The sequence below is a fragment of the Salmo trutta genome, chromosome 15 (assembly GCF_901001165.1).
Source record: "Salmo trutta chromosome 15, fSalTru1.1, whole genome shotgun sequence".
Classification (NCBI taxonomy): Eukaryota; Metazoa; Chordata; class Actinopteri; order Salmoniformes; family Salmonidae; genus Salmo; species Salmo trutta.
Genome location: NC_042971.1, coordinates 5,348,707 through 5,356,608, shown reverse-complemented (window position 1 = coordinate 5,356,608; position 7,902 = coordinate 5,348,707).

Below are 7,902 nucleotides of genomic sequence, written 5' to 3'. Positions count from 1 at the left end.
TTGTTAAGTTCCTGTGTTCTGGGGATCAGAGAAGTTGGGGTGAAGTTACCAGGGCCGGTCATAAAGATTGAGAACTTCCTAACATAACTAAGTGGATATGATATACACACTAAAGCTGAAAAATCTGTATTTAGCATCAAGTCTACAATATTGTTAGTTTACCTATGATTCATTTTTAATTATGTTTTTATTGTACATCATTATTATTATTTGTTTTTAAATGTCATGAAAATCACTATACAAAGTAAATGTATTATTTATTATGGTCTGACATGTCTGCAGAAATGTTGCAATTTGGTAATGTGTTTTGTTTGGTAAATTGTTTTGTAAATATTAATTCACATTTGTGGTGCCACTAAATAAACAATGAATTATTTAAATCAATATTGTCAATATTGTTATTATTAAAATAAGTTTTAATAATGCAGGGAGGGTGGACAGGGAGTTAAAAAAAATTAACCCCAAAAGGTTCTTTGAGGAACCAATATTAGGGGTTCCCACAAAAGGTTCTTCAAAAAACTTTTAGGGGTTCCCCCACAGTTTCAATTTGAAGAACCCCGAAAGGATACTCCAGAAACCTTTACTTTTTAGAGTGTATATTGATAAAAGTCACCTTGTCCGAGAGACATTTACATAGTTATACACAGCCCATTTTGGGATAACTATTTTAGGGCGAAATAGCGGCCACAACAGACAGACCTGATATCGCCCAGGACGTCACGTGCTGACTGGGTATGACCAAAGTTATTCTATTTATCTACACTTTGAAGTACATTTTTACACTATAATAAATGTTTATGATGACACATCGCCCGTTTTCAAAGGGAGTCGTTGGTTTTTAGGGGCAGTCGCTTTTTTGCTTTTTGTCTGAAAGTATTTTCTCAACTGCGATACCAACTCCAGTCAGCAGATGGCGATGTGTGTCTTTCAGGTGATTCTGCCACTGTGACGTATAATCTGGTGGACGGGACGCTTCTTCAACATCAACAGCTAGTCAGACACCTTGGTTCACTCTAACTTTATGGAAACACTTTGTTCAATAAATCCAGCAACTCCTCTCATACTGGGAAGAACCCCCCAGGCCTTAAGGGCAGTTTATTTCAAATGTAGTACCTGGATGGAGAAAATCCGATTATGTTTTTATAGTTACATCGTTAGGGTAACTTAACCTAAAGTGGACACACTCCCATCAGTTTCTGAGACAATTGCCCAGACTTTGTAGACAGTTTAATAATACTTAACCCTCATCTTTATCAAATTATTCATTAAAGATACCAACTCAAAACCTACGTCCGTCTACATATGGGTTGTTTAAATTGTATCTAATTATATTCCCAGTATTACTTTATCAAATCTCTGCTAATCGATTATACACATACATTTTATCATATTTTTATATATTCACAGAATCCATTTAAAAAGTAAGAAATTCTCATATTTTCATATATTTACAGAATCCATATAAAACGTAAGAAATTCTCAGGTAGTCACGACAACCATTCCATTTGCTTTTTCAAGGACTCTCCACAGCTACGAAGCAGCTCTCCAAAGATACTCCCAGCGGAACAAAAAAATTAACTTTTGTTTCCCGGACAATGACCATGGGATCCTCAACGGTTCTCTAACCTCCCAGAGACCACGGCAAAATCAAGCCTCCCAGGAACTATAGACCTTCTGCTGCTTTCTAAAATATCAACCCGCTTATTATCCACATTTCAATCATCTGATTAAGCATATTTCTATATGTTACTATCCAGACGACAGATTAAGACTTATTTCCACATTTTCACAACACCCATATCACAGTCACACAACTCCCATATCACAGTCACACAACTCCCATATCACAGTCACACAACTCTCATTTCAGTCACACAACTCTCATATCACAGTCACACAACTCTCATATCACAGTCACACAATGCTATTCCCAAACATACCTAATCAATTAGTTATTTTTCAACAATATTTTAACCTGCAGGAATATTTTCACATTTCTATCTAATGGTTAGTTCCTAGGATAATGTAACTCATACATTTACATCTTTCAATACTTCTAAAATGGGGTACAGGTTTAAAACAATTACAGGTTTAAAATAATTACATGTTTAAAACAATTACAGGGGCACCTTACTATCTTATACTATATCATAAATGGTCTTAACTAGTAAACACAGATTCTAGGTTTCATACAGCTCACACAGATAGCTGGCTCGCCCCTCTTTACACCTCCAAGGTGCCCCCCTCACTCAGGAAAACACACTCAGAGCCTACTGCCTCGGCCCTGTTTACACCTCCAAGGTGCCCCCCCTCACACAGGAATACACACTCTGAGCCTACGAGGCTTTTCTAAAAATTCCACTTGTTTCGCTCAACTCATTCTTTATTTTTAAACTACGTTCGAGATGTGGTATCCACTCGGCTCGCTGCCTCTCAGATCAAAGGTGGGTCCATCTGCTCCGTTCCCGAAGTGGGGTTTCCCTGAGATCCCAAGTTAGAGGAATCCCTGGTGCACCATTTACCCAGGTCATCAGGAGCGGTCACCAAGTCAAGATTCACATCCCCATCGCCAAATGTGGTTAATTTCTTTAATATCAAATAAGGAGACAAACTTATCACACAAGTCAGAGTAATTCTGAAACTAAATCTTTATTCACTTATTAATACGGGAGCAGGTCAAAACTACACACATATAAAGTGAATCGATTGAGTGCTCTACGATAATGATGGCTGGTCGACGAATCACCCCCAGATGATTCATTGAGAGAGATGAATCACCCCCAGATGATTCGTTGAGAGATGAACCACCCCCAGATGATTCGTTGAGAGCCCCGAGACAAAAGTACAAAGGTCTTTTACAGCCAAGATACACCCCTTTCAACCTACATGAACAACAACAGATGTATAGAACGGGTCACAAGGTTAAGATTTGTATGAAAGATACTTATAATTCTCAGCAGACAGTATCTGCTGTAAAAACAGTACTCTTTGTGTAGAGACCAGGGTCTGGCCCTGGGGTCATCTCTCCCTGGTACCATATAGAACAGAAACATTAACTCATGCTCTGGAATGCGGTCTCTTTAGGTTTTATCACCCAAAAGACATTGTAAATCTCCTCTCAGTGTTTTCTCCCAGAGGCCCATCCTCAGTAGAACACAGACACAATAGTTATAAGAACCCTCTATTCTGTTGCATAAAACAACCATTTGATGCAATAAAAGTATTATAACATAATCATGCAGTTTTGCTCTCAGTGTCCACTGAAAGTTGACTAGTAACAACAACTGGGACCTAAAAGACACCCACCATGAGACCCACTAAATCTGCCCAAGAAGAGGCAAACAAAAGAAAAACCCACACCAAACTTAAAGACAGGAAGTAAACCGAAAAGGTGGAGCAACTAAAGGTGTTGACTCTCCACATGTATCAAGACAACTGGAGCACTGGGCCAGACACTCTTAAATAGAACCTGGACCAGCTCAGGTGAAACACCTTCCCACTAACGAGATGGACAAGCCGGTGTAACACATACTGACTAACAGAAATGGAAAAAACCAAAGACTATAACAACTTAAGAGAATGCTTACCACCAACAGAAAACAACTCACATTTCACATTATAATCAACTACAATGCTTCACCTTCACCAATATAAACATGGTGTCTACTGGCTGACAACAATAAAAAAATTAAAAAAATTCCCTCACTAGCTTCTAGAACTCTCGTCTTCCTAAAACTCACTAGCTTCTAGAACACTCGTCCCCTTGGAACGAGTCCAAATAAAACTAATCTCCAATACTGAAGAACGTGCAGTCAAAATAAATTCTGATCCATGGCAACTCACTGCCTAAACGCAAAACTTTTTGACTGCCCACCCTTGAGACAATCAGCAACCAAGTTGTCCTTAACACAGACATTTGAGAATGAGAATTAACCCTGATATTCTAAAAGCAGGGCAACAATGTCAATATAATTGTACCCAAAAATGGTCAGTTGGTTGCATTAATAATAATCATTAACAAATCTTACATGAAATGTAAACAACAAATATTTGGTTGCATAATCTTATTTTCAACGGCTATTCAATGACATGTTGCTAGGTGGGATAGCCCCACTGTCAAAACACAGTTTTATCGTGTCTAAATCAATAACCAATATGTAGAGTTTGTGATACATTAAAAACCTAAACAAAAAATGTGCTATATACACAAACATCTGCTACAATAATCATATTACTTGTATTTTTTTTAAACAAGCTCCTTATAAACTGCACAAGCACCAAAAACACTGTTGTTTTGACAAGTAGCAATAAATCACTGATATCGATTAGGGGGGAAATCAGGTTGTACGTGACGTTGAAGCTAACACAACTAAAAAAAAACACATGGAAATGGGAGATATATTTTACCTCACTGATTAGAGGACAACCTGCAGAAGACAGTCAGCCACATTTTGGAGTGATACATTTAAATGTAGGGGTCGCTAAACAAAGGAACACAACACTTATTTGTCATAACTCATCGATAACGTGTTGAAATCAATTGTGCCGAGAGGAGGGAGATGAGATTGCACGTCCTGTTAAAACTAACAGCTCAAAAACCACACGGAATCTGGGAATAATGTGTACATCCCTGGTTAGAGGACAATTTGTAGAAAACAGCTCGCTACATTTTGAAGTGTCACCAACGTGGTAAGTGTAACACAACTCTTTTTTTGTTAGTCACTTTTTGTTAAATCTCATAAATAGTAACTCTTCCAATTCAGAGCCTGGATTTTCCCCCTGAGGCTAATATCCATATCATGTTGAAATCAATAGAACAGGGGACAAACGTTTAGGGTTCTACATTGTGACATAATTAAAATACTCCTTCTACAATGTTAAAGCATTCTACATTGTGACAATATTTCATTGATATCATGAAACAACTCCATGTATTTTCTGATGTTTGATCAGAGGCATTTAATCAGAGTATCTCTTGTCACATTAACCACAGCCAAAATATTTCTCTCCTGTGTGTGTTCTCTTGTGTTGAGTCAGATGTGCAGATCGACCAAAACTCTTCCCACATTTACCACAGCTATAAGGTTTCTCTCCTGTGTGTGTTCTCTGGTGCACTGTCAGATCTCCAGATTGACCAAAACTCTTCCCACATTTACCACAGCTATAAGGTTTCTCTCCTGTGTGTGTTCTCTGGTGCACTGTCAGATGTCCAGATTGACCAAAACTCTTCCCACATTGATCACAGCTAAAAGGTTTCTCTCCTGTGTGTCTTCTCTGGTGTACAGTCAGAATGCTTGATGTAGTGAAACTCTTCCCACATTGATCACAGCTATAAGGTTTCTCTCCTGTGTGTGTTCTCTGGTGTACTGTCAGATGATCAGATGTAGTAAAACTCTTCCCACATTGATCACAGCTAAAAGGTTTCTCTCCAGTGTGTGTTCTCTGGTGTGATATCAGGCTGCTTGACTGAGTAAAACTCTTCCCACATTGATCACAGCTATAAGGTTTCTCTCCTGTGTGGATTCTCTGATTAATTTTAATGCCTGATGAGGTGCATCTCTTCCCACAGTCAGAGGAGCAGTGAGTTCTCTTCCCTGTGGATCTCTGCAGGTGATTATTGAGGTGTTCTGATCTGGAGAGACTCTTCTCTGCCTCTTCAGCATCACGAGGTTGTTGAGGCTCCCCAGAGGATCCAAGGTAGTCCCGTATCTCTGCTGTGTGAACAACAAAGTCAGACAGATGATTAAAGGCCCACAACAGCGGTAATCCACTGTAAAAGGTGATACCAACAGCGTAGCCATGATGTTGTACAACAATTGACGTCTGTAATGAATGTTACAATTATTTGACAATTGTCTTAAAATATGCAAGAAGTGTCATATTTTGTCTTCTTTTCACATTAGTAGTAACATCGATGATTGTAGGCTAGAAATAAGATATTCATGTTGTTGAAACTCTAAACAGTGTGCCAGTCGACTTTTGGTCTCCAATACAGGCCCCTTTCTGTGTTTGCTAAAATTGCGGCATGAGGGCAAAGCACACACAATTTGGTTGCAGAAACTCCTCCCTGCTAATGAGGAAAGCACTAGTTATGGATGTAGTATATCTGGTAATGAGGAAAGCACTAGTTATGGATGTAGTATATCTGGTAATGAGGAAAGCACTAGTTATGGATGTAGTATATCTGGTAATGAGGAAAGCACTAGTTATGGATGTAGTATATCTGGTAATGAGGAAACCACTAGTTATGGATGTAGTATATCTGGTAATGAGGAAACCACTAGTTATGGATGTAGTATATCTGGTAATGATGAAAGCACTAGTTATGGATGTAGTATATCTGGTAATGAGGAAAGCACTAGTTATGGATGTAGTATATCTGGTAATGAGGAAACCACTAGTTATGGATGTAGTATATCTGGTAATGAGGAAACCCCTAGTTATGGATGTAGTATATCTGGTAATGAGGAAACCACTAGTTATGGATGTAGTATATCTGGTAATGAGGAAACCACTAGTTATGGATGTAGTATATCTGGTAATGAGGAAACCACTAGTTATGGATGTAGTATATCTGGTAATGAGGAAACCACTAGTTATGGATGTAGTATATCTGGTAATGAGGAAACTACTAGTTATGGATGTAGTATATCTGCCTGGAGCAAAAATGGTGAGCAAAGATTTTAGTTTTTCACAATGTATTCTGAATGTGAACGGGGGAAAACTCAGGGGAGTAACCTCCATTTCCAGGTTGCTTATGAGTGCATTTCACACTACTTTGGATTAAAATTGTAAGGCTCGTTTGAATGTTCTGCTTAATGTAATGTTTGCTACAGTATTAAGAATTATGTGTAATTATTGAAGAACCACATTTGGGTGTCAATAAAGTTAATATTTTTTTATTTTATTTTTTATTTCACCTTTATTTAACCAGGTAGGCTAGTTGAGAAGAAGTTCTCATTTACAACTGCGACTTGGCCAAGATAAAGCAAAGCAGTGCGACAAAAAAACAACAGAGTTACACGTTGGATAAACAAACGTACAGTCAATAACACAATAGAAAAATCTATATACAGTGTGTGCAAATGTAGCAAGGAGGTAAGGCAATAAATAGGCCATAGTAGCGAAGTAATTACAATTTAGCAAATGAACACTGGAGTGATAGATGTGCAAGTAGAAATACTGGTGTACAAAAGAGCAAAAAAGTAAATAAAAACATGGGGATGAGGTAGGCAGTTGGATGGGCTATTTACAGATGGGCTGTGTACAGCTGCAGTGGTCGGTAAGCTGCTCAGATAGCTGATGCTTAAAGTTAGTGAGGGAGATATAAGTCTCCAACTTCAGCGATTTATGCAATTCGTTCCAGTGATTGGCAGCAGAGAACTGGAAGCAAAGGCGGCCAAAGTAGGTGTTGGCTTTGGGGATGACCAGTGAGATATGTGGGCTATGGGTGGGTGTTGCTATGGTGACCAGTGAGCTGAGTGACGGCGGCCTAGCAAAGACTTATAGATGACCTGGAGCCAGTGGGTTTGGCAACGAATATGTAGCGAGGGCCAGCCGACGAGAGCATACAGGTCCTAGTGGTGGGTGGTACATGGGGCTTTGGTGACAAAACTAATGGCACTGTGATAGACTGCATCCAGTTTGCTGAGTAAAGTGTTGGAGGCTATTTTGAAAATGACATCGCCAAAGTCAAGGATCGGTAGGATGGTCAGTTTTACGAGGGTATGTTTGGCAGCGTGAGTGAAGCAGGCTTTGTTGCGAAATAGGAAGCCGATTCTAGATTTAATTTTGGATTGGAAATGCTTAATATTAGTGTGGAAGGAGAGTTTACAGTCTAGCCAGACACCTAGGTATTTATAGTTGTCCACATATTCTAAGTTAAAACCGTCCAGAGTAGTG